The sequence below is a fragment of the Salvelinus fontinalis genome, chromosome 6, assembly GCF_029448725.1.
Source record: "Salvelinus fontinalis isolate EN_2023a chromosome 6, ASM2944872v1, whole genome shotgun sequence".
In the NCBI taxonomy this organism is placed as follows: domain Eukaryota; kingdom Metazoa; phylum Chordata; class Actinopteri; order Salmoniformes; family Salmonidae; genus Salvelinus; species Salvelinus fontinalis.
Window position 1 is genome coordinate 25,367,571 of NC_074670.1, and position 20,613 is coordinate 25,388,183.

Here is a 20,613-nt window from a genome sequence, read left to right on the forward strand (position 1 = left end):
TGTTTATTTTGATTGGTGGTTTCCATGTAAACAGGATTATTGGAGATTGTTTTTCTTGCAAAGCATGTAAACGATTTAAATTGAACTATTATATTGATCTGACTATCCACAATAATCGTCTTATTGTGTGCATGTAACCATATTCATTGTGTCTGTCCTCAGGTGTTCTATCTCCCTATGGCGTTGGCAGTACCACCCTCTGTGTTTGCTGTTCACATCCAATTCAACCTGGTCTACCAGTTCTGGATCCACACTGAGGTAGATACAACCCACAGTACCACCCAGTCTCAGGTTACCATCCACAAGACCTTAGGGCCTACCTGGGTCCTATTCATTAGTGCACACCGTAGCCAAACTTTTTGAAATGGAAAACAAAAATAAGCACTTCTTATTGGATAAGCTTAGGTAGTCTCTCCCCGTTTTGGCCCATTTGCTTCTTTTTCATGCCTATTGAATGTGACCCTGTTTAATTATGATTATTCATGTAGTCAATATTCTACAAGATTCATTATGCATATTTCCCAATTACTGTAATAGCTTAAACTGTAAAATAATTCAGAGATAAAGCTACTTTGGCTGAAAGTTATCTCACTCTAGTCCCTATACTATCTGCTGTTAAGGGGAGCTCAAGTCAAACCTGTGTTTAATAAAAAATAATGAGATTTTATGAAATATTCCAAACAGAAGCAAGACCAATCGTTCTCCTTTAAAGTGACTGGTAGTATCATTTTTACAATCCCCAATCGTTAGGGGAATGAATGGAGTTGGAATCACTTCCATCTTTTACTACACTATTAGTGAAAACAGTCATAAAATCACAATTTTCTGTGGGATATAATTTATGATTTCTTTATAGACTTTTTTGATGTTGAGTAATTTATTGGCATGCGATTCCCAGACCGGATCTGGGAATAAGAAGTTTAAGTGAAGCAAAACCTTTTTCATTCAAGATAAAACTCTGGCTGTTGCCAGACCACTCATTACATGGAAATAATGAATCTTTTAAAAATCATTTCCCAGACTGACTCTACGATTACTGGTAGACTTTAACATCAAAATGTCTGTAAAAGTCGCACCCAAAGAAAAATCAGATTCTTCTGAAATATGTGCCTTATGGCATGATCTGTAATGATTTTTTGTGTGTGTGTGTCTGCTTAATAGAGTGATTGAACAGCCATACGTGTTTGATTATGAATGACTGAGATATTGTTTTGGAATGCTTGTGCATGCATTCATTTGTATGTCTGGAAGGAAGTGTGTGCGTTCCAATTAGCTAGTAGCTACTATTACAAGCATGCTTGTATGTATACATGTGTGTGTGTACAGTGTGTGTTCAAGTGTACTGTATGTAAGAGCATTATCAACAGTGTCAACTGCTTTATAGTCTTGGCACCGCTCGCCATCCTAGTGTTGCTTTTACTTCAAATCTATAAATATTGTTCTTTCCATCTGGGAATTTGGCCACCTCATGATTTCCATAATTCTTAAAGCTTAGACCTAACTCATCAAATAAGAAAATGCTTTAGTCTTATAAATAAGGTGTCGAGACAGATACATTTAACCAAATTGCCAAAAAAGATCCCAGGAGTGCACGACCAGTTAAAACATAAATTGGCAAGAATCTCTATTACAATATTTTTTTAGTCCAGGACTAGGTTTTATCTATGTTTATCTATGTCTATGGAAACCAGCCCAAATTGTAGCAGCTAGGGTATTACATTTAAAAAAAAAAAAAAATTGTTTCATGTATGTACATTCTCTGTCTTTCAGGTGATCAGAGATATGGGACCTCTGGAGTGGGTCCTAAACACCTCCAGTCACCACAGAGTTCACCACGGTAAGAAAGAAAGCCTCTTCTTCTCTCTCAAACACACATATTCTTGCCATATTTGACGTGAGCTGATCAGTGCAGTATTGGCGAAAAAGAAAAATGATGTGTTGCATTTCATTGGCAGGGCGAAATTATTATTGCATTGATAAAAATGACAGGGGAACTCTGATAATATGGGACAGACTATTTGGTAAGTAAAGGTTCACAGGGTGATTGCTTATTGTAATATGGCATTGTCGGTATAACTACATTCTCTTACTTTGATTTATCAGGTACCTTTGCTCCAGACGGCGATAAAGTTGTCTACGTTCTCGTACACAAAACAAACACATTAGAAATCCTCCATATTCAGGTTAGTCCCAAGAGAAAATACAAAATACAAGATTATTTTCTTATTTGCTGTGATTTATTTTGTACAATGTAAGATATAAACTACTAGACTATAAATGTATATACAAGCTATCGAAGAGCAAATTGTCACAGTGTTTAGACTGAGCTGACACTGCATAAAAACAGTCTGATTGTCCCCGTATTACATCAGTGGAATCAAACCATTTGTAGAGCAGTTACTCTCAATCACTTTGTACGAGTAAATGTTACCACTGGAACAGCCATGCTGTAACCATAACATTATTACGCAACCTTAAACAAACCGCCCAGCAGAGGTGAAAGAATCCAATAAAATGAAATACTAGAAGTTGTGTTTGATTATTTTCACTGCCATTACCGCTGGCAACTTACTGCATGAGTAATCCCTTCCAAATGGAGGACCATTCTCCACACAGTATTAACTAACGCACAGATTAGCATTGACAACAATGAGTATGTAGTAATATCAGGGCTTTTATAGTAAAACTGCTTATGTAATATAATGTGACTGTAATGTGACGGTATATCTATTCTGTTTTTTTCTTTAGTTCAATTACTATAAATACTTGTGGAGGAGGTACAACAGATACAAGAAAATCTTCAATAATTTAGGCGTTCTCTGGAAAGGACCAAGTTGGAAACCTGGCAAACGCAAAGCTGGGGGATCACGCAGAGGTGCCCGAGGTACTGTCACATTCAAAAGGAAGACCCGTTTTGTCATTAGAGGGGAGAGAAAACAAGAGAGCGATAGTTAGAGAGGGTGTGTAAGCCGTGGGGAATCATGGAGAGAAAGAGAGTAGGAAGAGGGAGTTGAAGACAATGTTCTTGCATTTTTGGTATGTCTGCATTCCCAAAAGGGGCACATTTAACACTTTCATACTTCATTACCTATCATTATGATGCAAAGAAAAACACTATCCTTACTATGCAAATGACTCACAGTGTTCTCACTTGAAAGATTCACATTTTATACAGCCTTCACATGGAAACACCACACCAAATAAATCCTCGAGGCCTTTGTAGGGGGAACACAATAAGTTCATTTTCACTTTAAATGGTACGTCTGTGGGTGCCCTGCTCGGGATCAAAAGGGTGTGTGTGTGTGCTACTATAGTGCCCATCAGGAGCCCCGGCGGTTGGCTTTGAAAAAGCGCTGATGGTGGCACATATTTAGACCTTTCACACTTTAAAAAACTCCACCCCTCGACTTTATGATTAAATTGTCCCTAAACGCTTGCATGGTGATTCTAAACATGTGGAGGGTGCTGGAATTTGACTGAAATATCTTGAAAGGCTTGCCATTGTAGGCCTAGACGGGTATTTTCTAAGGAGAGCGAGAGAGAGAGTCAGAGTCAAATGTGTTGGCTTTTGAGGCTAAGCAGAGCTGTGGGCTGGAACACCTACAAGGGTAATGTGAAGGAAACCCACATGTGGCTAACTCACCCAAGACCTCTGGAAAACCCCTGCAAGAATCCTGTACCAATTCAACATCTAGTTCTCTACAATTTTGTGTTTTAAACCAAGTTTAAGGTACATACAGTGTAGATGTTCTATAGTGAATTGTTTCAAAGTATCTTATGATCTGCATATAGACAAGCCATGACAATATGGCCAGTTTAAAAAATCGCAGCATTCAGGAATTATGTTATATTGTCTTATCTTTTTGCTTAGCTGTATTATATTTCTGTTTTAATATTTCTGATTTATGTCATTGACAGGTTACTGGAGAAGAGCTGCCATACAATCCCAGTTGGCCTTCTGGCTCTGCAAGTCTGTCTGCATACATGGTCTAATGTTGTTGTGTGTTTACCAGGATCTGTTTGAGTCAAGACTGGTATGTACTGTCAATCCCAAGAGGTACCAGTCATAGATAATTAACTGGGATTGAGAGCACATGGGCTCTATCTTATTTTATCCATTTGAAATAATGTCATTTTCATTTTCTTCAAAGGAACGAAGTCACAAACATTCAGTTTATTTTATCTGATGACATGCTTCATGTGGTTGTTTTTCTACAGTATTTACACAGAACAAAGTGACTCTGCTACCATTAAGTCAGAATGACTCACTGTCAATCCTCTTTAAAATAACCTTTGTCTATTATTTTCCACTCTCAGAGCCAAAAGCCCCCTCCCCCCACTTTCAAAAAACCCAAGTCAGGTTTCCTCAGCAGTTATCTTTGGACTGCTTTTTTCCCCAGGCATAGTTTCGGTTAGCCAAAATGTGATGTCCCACCCAACACTTCAAACTGAGACAAAATGGCCTGTCTTCATGTGATTCCTACCTCCATGGTGTTCCCTTAGTTGTGGTCCTCCCTCCACATAGGCCCACAATCAAAGAGTTCCCCCCTCTTATTAGCCACCAGCACAGCAGCTGGTGGTCTAACAGTGAACAATAACACCTTAATTGCCAAGTCAACCACTTCCCAACCATTTCCCAACCTAAATAGCCTTCAGGATGCTGTAATCAGGATTTCCAGGGAATATAACAAAGTTAGGACCTTGGCCGGACAATAAATCATGTGCATGTATGCATACCTCCATGTTCACTAGGCACGTATTTACGGTGACTATTGATGATACGGTGTAGCGCAATTTATGGTCTTAGCCTTAATTTAAAGACATTAAAACGTTTCAAACAAATGAAGTTAGCCTTTGATTACATCATGGTTATAGCCCCGTGTAGCTCCAGTTTCTTTCAGATTGGGTAATTTTACGATTAGGACAGACAGGTAAATTGACCAAGTCGAAACGCTAACTCCTCAACTCAGAATCCAACCAATCTCTTGTCCTGAAAAGAATAATGGTAGTGATCATAACCATGATAATAACACGTTCATCTCCAGGTCTCTGGGGATATAGAAACAATAACATAATCAGTCCAGTGCTGGAGTCACTGAAGCACCAGCAGATGGTGAATTTCATCTGGGAGTTTTATTTTCACTCACTGTTATTGTTGAAATATGATATGGGACAAAGTTTTTAAAAAATCGCACTAAGCAGGCATGAAAATCCAATCATTTAAGTTGTGTCTAGGGTCCATTCCCCCAGGGTAGAGAGAGTCAAAGTAAAGATCATGTAACCTAACTGACCTGCTTTGACTCCTGGGTAACAGTACCAGTGGGTACAAGACAGTATAATAACCTAATAAAATGTAATAAATCAATAAAATACAATTACCAAATAATACATTGCTGAATAGATTGGTAAATAGCTTACAATAACTGTGTAGTTACTGTATTACTGTCAATTTAGACCTCACCTTAACCATCACTACAGTCAGTAACGCTTAAGTTTACTGTGTGTCTTTGGAATACATATAATGGAAACATTTTAGTATAGTTGATTCATAGCCTCTTATTTGCCCCAATTGAATACATACAGTAGCGCCCCGCCTATACTTTCCCACGTGTGGGTTAGGGGAATATAGGGTTTAACGATTATAGGGCCTGTACCATATAAAATAAAGAAATACTACTTTATTCCTTCCTGTTGATATGTTGATGCCATATATGGCCTGCAGGGAATGTGCATTGTTGTGTATGTACTGCATGGAAGGAGGCCAGTGACGTTTGCATGTCAGGGCCTCTGAGTGGAGTGTTGGAGATCCAACCCCTGCTCTGGCAGACCAATCTAGTCCCTTAGGAGAGGCTAGTCTTACAGCTGCCTTTTAGGTTAGGAACTTAAGTCCATGCATTTTCACCACTCATGTATCCATCCACAGGTTGGGATTGTGTGCGAACAAAACACAAACAGCTCACTGAGGTCAATGTCAATGTGTACAGTATAGGACTAGTGTTCCCTATAGTGTATAGTGGTACTGAGAGCTATGTACCACAACGTCTTCCACTCTGGTCAAGTCCCTTAGCGGGACTCAACAGACATGGCCAGAGGTAATATCCCTGTTATATTGAGCGTGAGAAAGGGAACGGGGATACCTAGTCAGTTGCACAACTGAATGCCTTCAATCGAAATGTGTCTTCCGCATTCAACCCAACCCTTGTGAATCAGAGAGGTGCTGGGGCTGCCTTAATTGTGTGAGTCACGGTTACTGGCAAGACTCTGCACTATATTGTGTTGGGGAGCTAGATGTAATATAATAGCTTACTGTGTAAAGATGTGTAGTCTGGGCTATTAGAAGGGACATGGTTCATGACTTCACTCGTAGTCAAATCTCCTGTGCCCATAATTCACCATACAGATGCAGGATCTTAATTTGATCCAGTTTGCTTCAACAGGAAAAGAATCCTACAGCAAGAGGAAATGTGAATTATTATGTTGATTACAATTTATGGACATTTTTGTAGGGGTTGACACATTTTTCGTAAGGGAAAATCAAGTCTGAGATTTCAACGAGGAAAGACAAACATCAGAAGCCATTTTAAATCTCAAATACACTGCAAGTTTTACATTTCCTGCATTGCATGAAAGTTATCCTGCAACAGGGTTCTCAAATTAAGATCCTACATCTGTACTTGATGTTTATGTATTTTTCCCATAACTTTTTTTCAAGATAAGTATTATTTGTGTGTCTATGTTATAGATGCTATCCCAACTGTCTGTTCTGATGACTGGCGCCATTCACCGCAGTCTGACCTCCATTGGCTTCATCATTAACCAAAGGTACTGTACTGTCCCGTATCACTGTTATCCATCACTGTAAATAGCTTGGAATTAGCACACAGATTGGTCCTCTTCAAGGTTATGTAATCAAACAATTTAGAAAATTGACATGGGGGAAAAAACTCCAATGATGACTGATCAGTAGATTCTCTCATATCTGTTGGATTTCAATGCCATGACTGAATTGACTTGAATCAATTGAGTTCCTTATTGGCGGTTGTTACGTTCTTTCCCTATGCAGGTCAACGGCATCCATGTTGGAGTTGCTGCGCTGTGTTCTGATGGTGGTGCCGCTGCGATACGGCTACATGACGGCACCAGCACCACTGGTTGTGCCCATTGAGGTAGGAGACTGACCGTGCTGCTCCGACAAAACATTTTAGAACCCCCTTTTGGAGAATGATACAATATGCTACTCTAACATTTACAACACTAATTCTTCAAGAGGTGTGATAACTTGGTATCTTACTGTAATGTGAAGCTAGAGATAAAAGTAGGCATTTATCCACGCCATTTCATTATCCCAAACATATTTCTATGAAATACAGACATACTGTACGTGACAATGAGACATAAACATACTTTCAGAGGTAACAATTAGTGTAATACAACCCCATTAACCAATCAATAAGAATGTTGTTTTTGACGATGACCGTGTGAAAGAGTGTCAGGAAATAGTGCACTTAGCAGTATGCCCTCCGGGCGATGGTAGGATGGGTGGGGCGTGGTGTGTGGGGAGTAGAGTGTGCGAGTTGTCTCTGATGAGCGGAGTCGACAGCCAGTCTTTAGGGGCCATTAGGCCTAGTTAGAGCATTGGCCCTTCCTGTAGCCAGCCATGCTCTGTGGATAAAGATGCACTGTGTTTAGGTGTGACAGATAGGCCATTACTGTAGCGTGTGTGTGAGTGTGTCCCTGTATGTCCATTGTGCCTCATTGTGTTTGTACGTGTGCGTTAGCATGTGTGTGTGTGAGAGAGAGGGGGGACTACGTGTGTGTGCGTGTGTGTGAACCGTCCTTGGCTCTGGCCCCACATTTACCTGTGATGTATGACTCCAGATGTACGGCCCAATTGACCATAAAATTGCTGTGCGTTTCTGGCACTTGCGGTGGAGTTCTAGCTCGTGGCTGACCTCTCATTACTTGCCTCTCTCTTTCTCTCCCCCCCCCCCCCCTTTACTCCCTTGTTCCCTGCCATCCCAGGCAGTGCGACCTGCAACACTTCTGGAAGCAATTAGTCTAGTCTGCCACTAACCAAAGCTGGCTGATGAGATTCACACGTGAGCGCTGCGGCTGAATCGCTACTTTTATTGTGTGACTGCACATCTGCACACTCAGGTGTTCAAAAAGGAGACTGGAGTTTTTCCCAGGCACTTTTTTTTCAAGATGATAAAAACAAATAAAAAATGTTGTGAATTAATTACAAATGCATTCAACTTCAACTTGAATAACGTGTTCATCGTGATTTATTCACTACATGCTACATGGCAGTATTTTCTCCATGACATCTTTGTTCAATATACTCTGTCTGTGAATGAGTCATTAGGCCCTATTCGACTTCTCAGTATTTCAGTTGGAGCGTAATAAATGTCACCTAAGCAAGTGGTGCCCATTGAAAAGCGTTATGATTTTCATGAAACGTTTCCTGACTTTGTACCTTGTTCCCCATTGCTACAAGTGAGGCAGCAAAGAAACCGAGGTACGGTAATGATATATTGTCCTGATGTGTGAGGTGAACGGCCAACTCTTTGCTGCTGGCGGGTAGGCGTTTTGAAGTCGCGCAGATCAATTCATGCCGGGGACTCAAAGTGGAGGGAAGTTCACATTTCATTGTAGTCACTCATTCGATTCCACTATTAAAAAAGAACTACAAAAAATAGGTTGAGTTGAAGCACTCAAAGCCCACTGGCATGATATACAGCACCCTTAAAGCTCACTGTGGTATTTATAGTGGCTCTGGATATTTCCCTTGTAAAGCTGCAGGCTTGACCTGTAAACCAAGGCTGGGGTACCTCTTACCCTCCCTTCCCCACCCACACCCAATGTCTGAGTGGCACACATGGAGCCAGGCTGTATTAAGTAGAATGGAGGTGTGTGGGCGGGCGTAAAGTGTGTGTGTGTGAGAGAGAGAATATGTGTGTGTGTGCCTGTATGCTTGCGTGTATGTGCCAGTGCATGTACACTGTATGTGTTTGTGCGTGTCTGTGTCTGTGTGTGGTTATGATTAGGGGCTGGGCGTTGAGACTTGGGAGGACTGGCCTGTAATGATGTAACATATGGTTTTTAGGCCCATGGTCTGTCTGCCTGAAGGCGTAAGGGAACGTGCTGTAGATCCCAGTTGTACTCTGTCCCACAGTCATTAAGGAGCTACTCTCCCAACAGGTTAACCCCCTGACTAGTGAAGTCATAGCAATTTAAGAGACATAATAAAAATACACCTGTCCTCCCGTAGACCGGTGTATTGGAAAGACCGGTGTATTGGAAAAGACCGGTGTATTGGAAAAGACCGGTGTATTGGAAAAGACCGGTGTATTGGAAAAGACCGGTGTATTGGAAAAGACCGGTGTATTGGAAAAGACCGGTGTATTGGAAAAGACCGGTGTATTGGATAGATCTGTGTATTGGAAAAGACCGATGTATTGGAAAAGACCGATGTATTGGAAAAGACCGGTGTATTGGAAAAGGAACCTCCGAGTGCTCTTCTCAGCCCTGCTGTGAGAATGATGAATCACTTTATATTCAAAATGAGTCACTCACTGCACAATCAATGAGAAAAGAGTTGTCTGTAGTCAATTCAGTATCATGAGGAGGCTACTTTGCCAATGAGGGTCTGTTTGCAGTTGGCACTTTTCGCTGTGAGCAGGGCTCATATAACACTATATAACTGAATCCATAAGTTTGCCAGAAATCGTCATAACTTATTAATTTATCATTTTTGATCACTTCCTCTATTTTGTGTAACACTTATTTTGATTTTCTCAAACTTTGAGGGGGAAAAAATATTCCATTGAGTCAGAACAATATTATCAAGTTCACGTCAACACCAAAGCTCACCTCAGCTCAGCTCATGGCAGCTCTTATCTAGCCCAACACCTGACCCATCTACAAAAACAACATCTCCCATAAACCCAGAGTTCCACCCATTGTTGACACACCAACCTGAATGAAAAGATAAGACAGCAATCAGTGAATATACACTGTTATCTGAGATCTGTTTCCACTAGCTCATTTTCAGGTGTGAGAGGTTAGCGTTAGCGCCCTTTGAGAGAGAATGCCTGGTAGCAGAAACACACTGAAACGCCTGAGGTTAAGGGATCATTTGGGGCTATGGAAAGTCTGAGAGAATGACATCATCTGAATGCTCCCAGGGATGGAAAGCAAATCTCCTCTTTGGCAAAAATGGAGGGATTTGAAAGAAGTGTGGGGTAATAGTGTTTTCTCCAAGTAAACAGTCCAAACTACCGCCTGTGTGAAATAGTATCAGTCAATGTCCTGGGGTTCACGTCACTCAACAGTAAGAACTGTTTGTGTTGTCAAGGCTCACGCCATGGAAATCTAAATAGATTGCTTGTTTTTTGTGGTAATTCCTGAAAGCCATCTCAGAGTAGGAATGCTGATCTAGGATCAGGCGCCTCATCCATATGATATTATTAATTATGATCAGCACTCCTACTCGAGGACACTTTATGAATAATGGCTCTGACTTGATATCCTCAAAAACCAAAGCACACCATAATGGTTGTCTTGGGAGTAGAAATAATTAATTGTCCCTTAATCCCGTAGATTATTCATCAATGAAATACAAAACCATTACCAACAATATACAACATGACTAGATGGTAAATTTACAATCCAAGGAAACACTTATGTACTTATGGATTTACACACTCATACGCCATTTCTCCTTGAAAAATCCAGCTGTTGTCTCACTGGTCCAAATTCCATGTAATCAGATGTCATGCCGCAACAACAGCAACGCTCTCAAAACAAGTTCTGTATGTATTAGTCACAATATAAACTGAAGCCATAGATACAGACAGACACTGGGGATAGAAGTGTTTATTTCTAAGGCCTACACTCTTAGAAAAAAAGGTACTATCTAGAACCTAAAAGGGTTCTTCGGCTGTCCCTATAGGAGAACCCTTTAAAGAACCCTTTTTGGTTTCAGGAAGAAACCCTTTGATTCCAGATAGAACCCTCTTGGGTTCCAGGTAGAACCCTTTCCCCAGAGGGTTTTTACTTGGAACCCAAAATAGTTCTACCTGAAACCAAAAAGGGTTCTCCTATGGGGATAGACAAAGAACCATTTTGGAACCCTTTTTTCTAAGTGTAGAGATCCTTGCTCACAGTGAATCATATAATGCAAGGCAATCTTTGTTGCAGGGGAGCTTACCCCCCCCAAAAGAAACAGGAACACAGACATGCACACATGCAAACACACATACTCACTTTCTAATCAATGTAATAACATATACACTGATCTCCATAAACATTGGGTCAGTGACAATTCTTTACATTATTTTGGCTCTGTACTCCAGCACTTAGGAATTGAGAAAGTTAGAGATGCACAAATATCATACCCCCAAGACATGCTAACCTCTCAACTTTCTCCTTATGTTGTTCTTGGGAATTTGTCACAGATGTTTTATTATTGACTCATGAGGAGGTAGATGAGGAAAAAGATGATGTCGAGGAGTGAAGGAGAACCACAAACCCCTTACGCTAATCTGTCATGCTATTCCAACCCCAGTACTAAATCAAATCAAATGTTATTTGTCACATGCACCGAATACAACAGGTGTAGACATTACAGTGAAATGCTTACTTACAAGCCCTTAATCAACAATGCCGTTTTAAGAAAAATAAGTGTTAGGTAAAAAATAGATAAGTAAGAAATAAAAATAAATAATCATTAAAAAGAGCGGCAGTAAAATAACAGTAGCGAGGCTATGCAATAGTCTGGGTAGCCATTTAATTAGCTGTTTAGGAGGCTAGATTTAGAGATTAGATTTGGTGCTCTGGTACCACTTGCCGTGCAGTCTATGACTAGGGTTGCTGGAGTCTTTATCGGGCCTTCCTCTGAGGCCTGGTATAGAGGTCCTGGATGGCAAGAAGCTTGGCCCCAGTGATGTACTGGGCCGTACGCACTACCTTCTGTAGTGCCTTGCGGTCGGAGGCCGAGCAGTTGCCATACCAGGCAGTGATGCAACCAGTCAGGATGCTCTCGATAGTGCGGCTGTATAACATTTTGAGGATCTGTTGACCCATGCCAAATCTTTTCAGTCTCCTGAGGGGGAATAGGCTTTGTTGTGCCCTCTTCACGACTGTCTTGGTGTTTGGACCATGATAGTTTGCTGGTGATGTGGACACCAAGGAACCTGCTCCACTACAGCCCCGTTGATGAGAATGGGGGCATGCTCTGTCCTCCTTTTCCTGTAGTCCACATTAATCTCCTTTGTCTTGATCACGTTGAGGGAGAGGTTGTTGTCCTGGCACCACACGGCCAGGTCTCTGATCTCCTCTCTATAGGCCTTCTCATCATTGTCGGTGATCAGGCCTACCACTGTTGTGTCATCGGCAAACTTAATGGTGGTGTTGAAGTCGTGCCTGGCCATGCAGTCATGAATGAACAGGGAGTACAGGAGGGGACTGAGCACACACCCCTGAGGGGCCCCCGTGTTGAGGATCAGCGTGGCAGATGTGTTGTTACCTACCCTTACCACTGAAAATGTCAGTGAAGACACTTGCCAGTTGGTCAGCGCATGCTCGGAGTACATATCCTGGTAATCCGTCTGGCCCTGTGGCCTTGTAAATGTTGACCTGTCTAAAGGTCTTACTCACATCGGCTACGGAAAGCATGATCACACTGTCATCCGGAACAGCTGATGCTCTCATGCATGCATCAGTGTTGCTTGTCTCGAAATGAGCTTAGAAGTAATTTAGCTCGTCTGGTAGGCTCGTGTACCTAGGCAGCTCGCGGCTGTGCTTCCCTTTGTAGTTTTTAATAGTTTGCAAGCCCTGCCACATTCGACGAGCATCGGAGCCAGTGTAGTACGATTCAATCTTAGTCCTGTATTGAAGCTTTGCCTGTTTGATGGTTCGTCTGAGGGCATAGCAGGATTTCTTATAATCCTGCTCCTTGAAAGCGGCAGCTCTACCCTTTAGCTCCGTGCGGGTGTTGCCTGTAATCCATGGCTTCTGATTGGGGTATGTACGTACAGTCACTGTGGGGACGACGTCATCGATGCACTTATTGATGAAGCCAGTGACTGATGTGGTGTATTCCTCAATGCCATCGGAGGAATCCCGGTACATATTCCCGTCTGTGCTAGCAAAACAGTCCTGTAGCTTAGCATCTGCATCATCTGACCACTTCTTTATTGACCGAGTCACTGGTGCTTCCTGTTTTAGTTTTTGCTTGTAAGCAGGAATCAGGAGGATAGATATATGGTCAGATTTGCCAAATGGAGAGCGAAGGAGAGCTTTGTACACATCTCTGTGTGTGGAGTAAAGATGTTCTAGAGTTATTTTTCCTCTGGTTGCACATTTAACATGCTGGTAGAAATGAGGTAAAACGGGTTTAAGTTTCTGTGCATTAAAGTCCCCGGCCACTACTAGCCACTAGCCAGGATGTTTGAATGTGATCAGGCTCCAGGTTCCTACAGTACAATACGCTGACAGAGGATGAAAGGGAGGAGAAGACAGAGGTGGAGGTGGAGCGAAAGGAGGGAGGGAAGGGTAGTTATCTCTCTCTCTTACAAGCCCCTGGGGTTCCATCCATCTTCGCCCTTCTCTGTGGAATCCCATTGAACTGATTTACAGAACGTCCGCTGAGACTCTAGTTCTAGGGCTCTGGCATGGCCTGATTGCTCCATCAAAGCACTCCAGGCTTGATTTTGCAAGGCAGAAGTCTCCCCTTTTCTCCCTCTCTCTCCTTCTCGCTCCTTTGTTTTTTCACCCCTTGTTTCTGGACCCACTCCCGTCGCGCCGCGGCTGCCAACTTTCCGCCTGCGCTCTCCGTCTCTGGAGTGGGCCGCCTCACCGCTGGAGCCACCTAGAGCATTATGGGTATTAGTAAGATTGAGACTTTCATGGCTGAGGCTTACAGAGTGCATCCCAAATGACATCCTATTCCCTAAAAAGTGTGTTACTTTTCACCAGAGCCCTATGGCCTTATGCTCAAAGTAGAGCACCATAAAGGAAACAGGGTGCCATTTGAGACATGGCCCTAAACTTCCATGGCTGAGGCTTTAGAATGTGCCAAGCCCATGGCTTCTGCAGTAATGACAGTGTAATAGTGTGTAGACACACACAGCCAGGAGGTCGGTGATGGTGAATTATCTTTCACTTTCGCTGACCCCAGAACAGTAGAAAGGTGAAAGGCCTCATGGACGGGATAGGTTTGTTGTGACCTCGGATCTGTCCTCTGACATCCTTGGAGAAAATAGTGCTGATAAGAGTTGAAAGAGTAGACTGAGACCCTGAAGGAGTCCCTTTGTGACTTAATCAAGACTATTTTGCTGCATTACTACTGCACAAGCAGTGTGTGTTATGTGGGTGTCTGCACATGCGTGCGTACGTGCATGTGTGTGTGTCCGTTTATCTGTGTGTGTGTGTTGGCGAGTGTTTCCCATGGCTCTCGTACAGTTAAGCCCCAGACAGAGTAGCCTCTCTGGAGAGACATTAACCTGCTCAGCATCTCTCTGTTGACTGGGTTCAAAGACAGGAGTCAAGTGTGTCTGCTTATAGTGAAGAGGGAGGAACTAGACCCAGCAGGAGGAGCGACGTGTGTGTTTTTGCTACATACATACACTACCGTTCAAAAGTTTGGGGTCACTTAGAAATGTCCTTGTTTTTGAAAGAAAAGCACATTTTTTGTCCATTACACTAGCATCAAATTGATCAGAAATACAGTGTAGACATTGTTAATATTGTAAATTACTATTGTAGCTGGAAACGACAGATTTTTTTATGGAATATCTACATAGGTGTACAGAGGCCCATTATCAGCAACCATCACTCCTGTGTTCTAAGGGCATGTTGTATTAGGTAATCCAAGTTTATCATTTTAAAAGGCTAATTGATCATTAGAAAATCCTTTTGCCATTATGTTAGCACAGCTGAAAACTGTTGTACTAATTAAAGAAGCAATAAAACTGGCCATCGTTAGACTAGTTGAATATCTGGAGCATCAGCATTTGTCGGTTCAATTACAGGTTCAAAATGGCCAGAAACAAAGAGCTTTCTTCTGAAACTCGTCAGTCTATTCTTGTTCTGAGAAATGAAGGCTATTCCATGCAAGAAATTGCCAAGAAACTGAAGATCTCGTACAATGCTGTGTACTACTCCCTTCACAGAACAGCGCAAACTGTCTCTAACCAGAATAGAAAGATGATTGGGAGGCCCCGGTGCACAACTGAGCAAGAGGACAAGTACTTTAGAGTGCCTCACAAGTCCTCAACTGGCAGCTTCATTAAATAGTACCAGCAAAACACCAGTCTCAATGTCAACAGTGAAGAGGTGACTCCGGGTTGCTGGCCTCCTAGGCAGAGTTGCAAAGAAAAAGCAATATCTCAGACTGGCCAATAAAAAGAAAAGATTAAGATGAGCAAAATAACAACACAGACACTGGACAGTATCCCGCCTCGTCACTGTTGACTTTGAGACGTGTGTAGGCTGTCTCGTCGTTGTTGTTAATCAAGCCTACTACTGTGGTGTTGTCTGCAAACTTGGTGATTGAGTTGGAGGTGTGCTTGGCTACACAGTCATGGGTGAACAGGGAGTACAGGAGGGGACTGAGCATGCACCCTCGTGGGTCCCCAGTGTTGAGATGTTGTTTCCTACCTTCACCACCCGGAAGCAGCCCGTCAGTAAGTCCAGGACCCAATTGCACAGGGCGGGTTTGAGACCCATGGCCTCAAGCTCTGACATGCACTGTCAACTGTGGGACCTTATATAGACAGGTGTGTACCTTTCCAAATCATGTCCAATCAATTTAATTTGCCACAGGTGGACTCCAATCAAGTTGTAGAAACTTCCCAAGGAGGATCAATGGAAACAGGATGCACCTGAGCTGACTTTTGAGTCTCATAGCAAAAGGTCAGAATACTTATGAAAATGAAGTATTTCTGTTTTTTATATTTAATACATTTTTGCTTTGTCATTATCGGGTATTGTGTGTAGATTGATCAGAAAAAAAAATATTTTAATCAATTTTAGAATAAGGCTGTAACGTAATTTTGGGGGCGATAAATCAAGGGGCCTGAATACTTTCCAAATGCACTGTATGTATGCATGCATGCATACATACCCACACATGCGTGTGTGTGCGCTCATGTGTGTATCCCTGCCTGCGATTGAGGGAGTATGTGTTTGTGTGTGTCTAAGAATCTCTTAGCCCTGTTGTGCAGACGTTTGAGTATTGCATCTCTCTCTCTCCTAATGTGGACTGTAGGCAGGCAGGCTAGCCATATGGACGAGAGGGGAGCTCTGGAAACATCCCATTACAAGTCATATATCACACTCCTGACAGCACCCATTCTGCGCTGTTTTCATTTCAATCATGAGTGCAGCTGCATGGGAGAACTCAGGGCTCCACCATGTTAACCCCCTACTGCCCAGGACAGCCACAGGTACCCCAACGTAGGGAGGTGGGGAGTCAAAGGTATAAGAAGAAAGGCTATCCTCTCACCTGGTGGCAGCTTTCTTGACTATTCAATATCTCACTTTATTTATCACATGATGGCAGAATAGTCAATGCAGTCTCGACGATACTGTAGAAGTGTATCCTACTTGCTCAGAAAGGTAGAACAGTATGTTCCATGTCTTGATTTGGACACACGATAATGGAAACTACTCAAACATAAAGATCTACCACATGCATTTCTATTTGTCCTGCTCTGAGCCCATTTGTTTGACTCATATTGGTCCTCTAATGAACTACCCTCTCTTGAAATGAAAACAAAGTGAGTGAGAGTGGATTTGTTGAGATTCCTACTTGGTGAACCAGTGTTCTCTGCTCATATTGCCTATTTACAGACGATCAAACCCCCGCTTCCGCATGTAATCTATCCCACGTGCATTATTTTCCCAGAGAAGTCTATTAAAATGTAGCGTATTACGGCCAACAGAGATGGGAGCAGAACCAGTACAGTACCCCCGGCCGAGCCAACATACAGCCCTGCCTTTTATGTGATTTGTTGGGTACTCCTGAGGCCTTGCTTCACTTTCGATCCCAATCCATCTCCGGATGGGTACAGCTCACATCACAACTTCATGTCTCTGTAAAGTGATGCAGTGTAAAAACGTATGTCCACCCTAGATGTTGTGACTTTGGTCTCAGGCCCAGGTTGCCTCCCTCTCCATCTTTTCTCTTTTCTTCAGCTGCCCTTCCTTCCTTCCTTCCTTCCTTCCTTCCCTCCCTCCCTCCATCCTCTCCTTCCCTCAGTGGGGAACCTGTTGCCGGGACAGGTAGGGAGGGGCGGAAAAGCAGGGGGACATTCCAGGCCCTGTTGTGCTCTCTCACTCACTCCCACTCTCCCTCCCTCTCGGAGGAAAACAGCTGTGGCGTCCAGAGGAAACGCTGCCTTTTTTTCCCATCAGGCCGTTGCCTGTGATGGACAGGGGCCTGGTTTGGCTTGCGCTGCGAGGTAGGATGCAGTTTATGGGCCAGAACACAGAGGGAAAGGGGGTCGGGGAGGAGGGACAGGCGCCACAGGACAGCTTTTGGCCGAATTTTCTGGCATATTCCCCCGTGGCGTCCGACTTCTTGACCCCAACATGAGAGCATCATGGGAGATGACTTTGCCCTACTCCTTAACCTTTGCCAGTCCTTATATGTCCCGTGCTAATATGTCTGGCTCGCAGTCTTTCTGTGTTTTCTTTCAGTCAGGTATTAAGTAAAAGTTGTTGCTGTGTTATTTCCCTTATCAATTGTGGGTCGGATATAATATCTATCCTTCCTTACTATCCTATGTATCTAGCTCTGCCATTCTGACCATCAATCATGTCCAGTGCACACGTATAAATACATACAATGGTACACCAAAAATGAGGGTAAGCGAATGAAGCAAATCAAATCTACTTCGACGCAATCCAGAGTATTTTGGAAACATTGGGGTAAGTGCTCAAGAACAGCATCTAGTCACAACAAGATGTAGGCGTAAAATGAGTCAGTCAGTACTCACAGACACCTAATAAAGTAAAGAGCACATTGGCCTAACGCCTCTCTCTCCTCTCTCTCTCTCTCTCTCTCTGTAGGCCTTTGTCTCCATCTCCCTGCTGTACTGGGGCATGCAGACGTTCAGCCAATTGATTGCAGTCAAGAAGAAGGCTACATGAGATTGTCAGTTCCCATTGGCTTACTGTACCTGGCTCCACCAAATGTTTGAAGGACTTTAGCCATGACTTTAGGTAGCCACACTTTACCATATATTAACCAACTTACAAGCTTCTATGAATCAAAGATGATATATAATGAGCATATCTTGCCTATAACAATATTTGTTAGTGTTTTTAATCGGACAAGCATATTATGTATGAATGGCCATAGGCACTATGTGTCACGCCCTGGCCTTAGTATTCTTTGTTTTCTTTATGTTTTTTAGTTAGGTCAGGGTGTGACATGGGGAAGGTATGTGTTTTGTAATATCTAGGGGTGTTGTATGTGTATGGGGCAGAGTAGAGTAGTGTTGTCTAGTTATGTCTATGGCTGCCTAGATTGGTTCTCAATCAGAGACAGCTGTCATTCAATGTCTCTGATTGGGAGCCATATTTAAGGCAGCCATAGGCAGTAGGCTTTTCTGGGGGTGTTGTCTATGTTGAACGTTTGTTGCTTGTCTGTGCACTTACGTTATTTAGCTTCACGGTCGTTTGTTGTTTTGTTAGTTTGTGTATAGTGTTCGTTTCGTGTTTTTTCTCTCTTCCAAAATAAAGAGATGTATTTTGCACACGCTGCGCCTTGGTCCTCTCTCTCTCACGAAGACGATCGTGACACTATACCTATGGCCATGCATAGTGTTTCTACGCTTTATCTTATGGGAAGGTAGCTTTTCTGATTTTGTTCAAATTGTACTGTTATATGCTGCTATTGATTGACTGATTGATTACAATCAATACAATTACATTCCAGTTTAGTGAGCCAATGAGAATATTATGAATGACTTTTAAAACTTTACCTACACCTTTACCTGTACAACAAATACCTCCTAAAACTGCAGGATAACTTTCACCCCACCTTTTCTCCCCAATTTCATGGTGTCCAATTGTTAGTAGTTACTATCTTGTCTCATCGCTACAACTCCCGTACGGGCTCGGGAGAGACGAAGGTCGAAAGCCATGCGTCCTCCGAAACACAACCCAACCAAGCCGTACTGCTTCTTAACACAGCGCGCATCCAACCCGGAAGCCAGCCGCACCAATGTGTCGGAGGAAACACCGTGCACCTGGTGACCTTGGTTAGCGTGCACTGCGCCCGGCCTGCCACAGGAGTCGCTGGTGCGCGATGAGACAAGGATATCCCTACCGGCCAAACCCTCCCTAACCCGGACGACGCTAGGCCAATTGTGCGTCGCCCCACGGACCTCCCGGTCACGGCCGGCTGCGACAGAGCCTGGGCCCGAACCCAGAATCTCTGGTGCCCTAGACCACTGCGCCACCCGGGAGGCCTTCAGTTCCATTTTTGACTAAAAAGTTTTCTGTTACCTGTTTCACTCATCAATTTCAGAAATAAACACTGTATTAGATATTCATGTATTTTATATAACCAAAACTGTGATTAATTCGTATTAGGGTATATGAATAAGTAACACTACAGTAGAAGCCTTCTCTACTTCACTACCATGGGCTGGAAAATAGTTTCAGGATTCTGCACCAGGTGGCACTATTGTTGCCTTAAGACATCATTAATTTTATAGATAATGTTTTGCCCCTAGATTCTGATCTTGGGTGAGTTTTGTATTTTCCCAAATAATAGTTAAGGTAAGGAAGATCTGTACCTGGGGTTGCCTAATACAGGTAACTGACAAAATAATAGAAACGCTTGAGTAAACTAGGGATTCAAAGTATATTGAAAACAGGTGCTTCCACACAGGTGTGGTTCCTGAGTTAATTAAGCAATTAACATCCCATCATGCTTAGGATCATGTATAAAAATGCTGGGCTGACCATTATTTTGGCTTCCATGGCTATGCCCCCATAGGATGACAATGCCCCTATCCACAGGGCAAGAGTGGTCACTGGAGTGGTTCTGGGGTGACACCAGAGACAGAGTTTTCCACCATCATCAACAAAACACCAAATTATGGAATTTCTCATGGAAGAATGGTGCCACATCCTTCCAACAGAGTTCCAGAATATATGCCAAGGTGCATTGAAGCTGTTCTGGCTTGTGGTGGCCCAATGCCCTATTAAGACACTTCATGTTGGTGTTTCCTTTATTTTGGTAGTTACCTGTACATCACACCGTGGGCAGCTGGCCTGGTCATAGAATAAAACAAACAAAAACAGTGTAGGTGGCCTACCCAATAGAAGCCTAGTTGAACTGCAGAAACGTGAGTAGACTCGTGGGCCTACAGTACATAGCTCTGGTGCCTGTTATTCAATGTCCAATGAGCTGTTCACTTACTTACCGTCGGGCAGACGGTATCGGAGTATGAGGTCTGATACCCACAGGCTCAGAGACAGTTTCTATCTTCAAGCAATCAGACTGCTGAACACTTGAACTGGACTGGCCACCTGCTCTGATTCTCCTCACCTTAGCACACGTACACCCACACAGACAAACACGTTTGTGTA

At 42.9% G+C, this 20,613-nt stretch overlaps 1 pseudogene; it reads left to right on the forward strand.

The window, feature by feature from the left end:
- LOC129857455 (alkylglycerol monooxygenase-like) overlaps positions 1-18,496 on the forward strand; it is a 42,450-nt pseudogene extending 23,954 nt beyond the window's left edge.
- Positions 18,497-20,613: the final 2,117 nt, after the last annotated feature.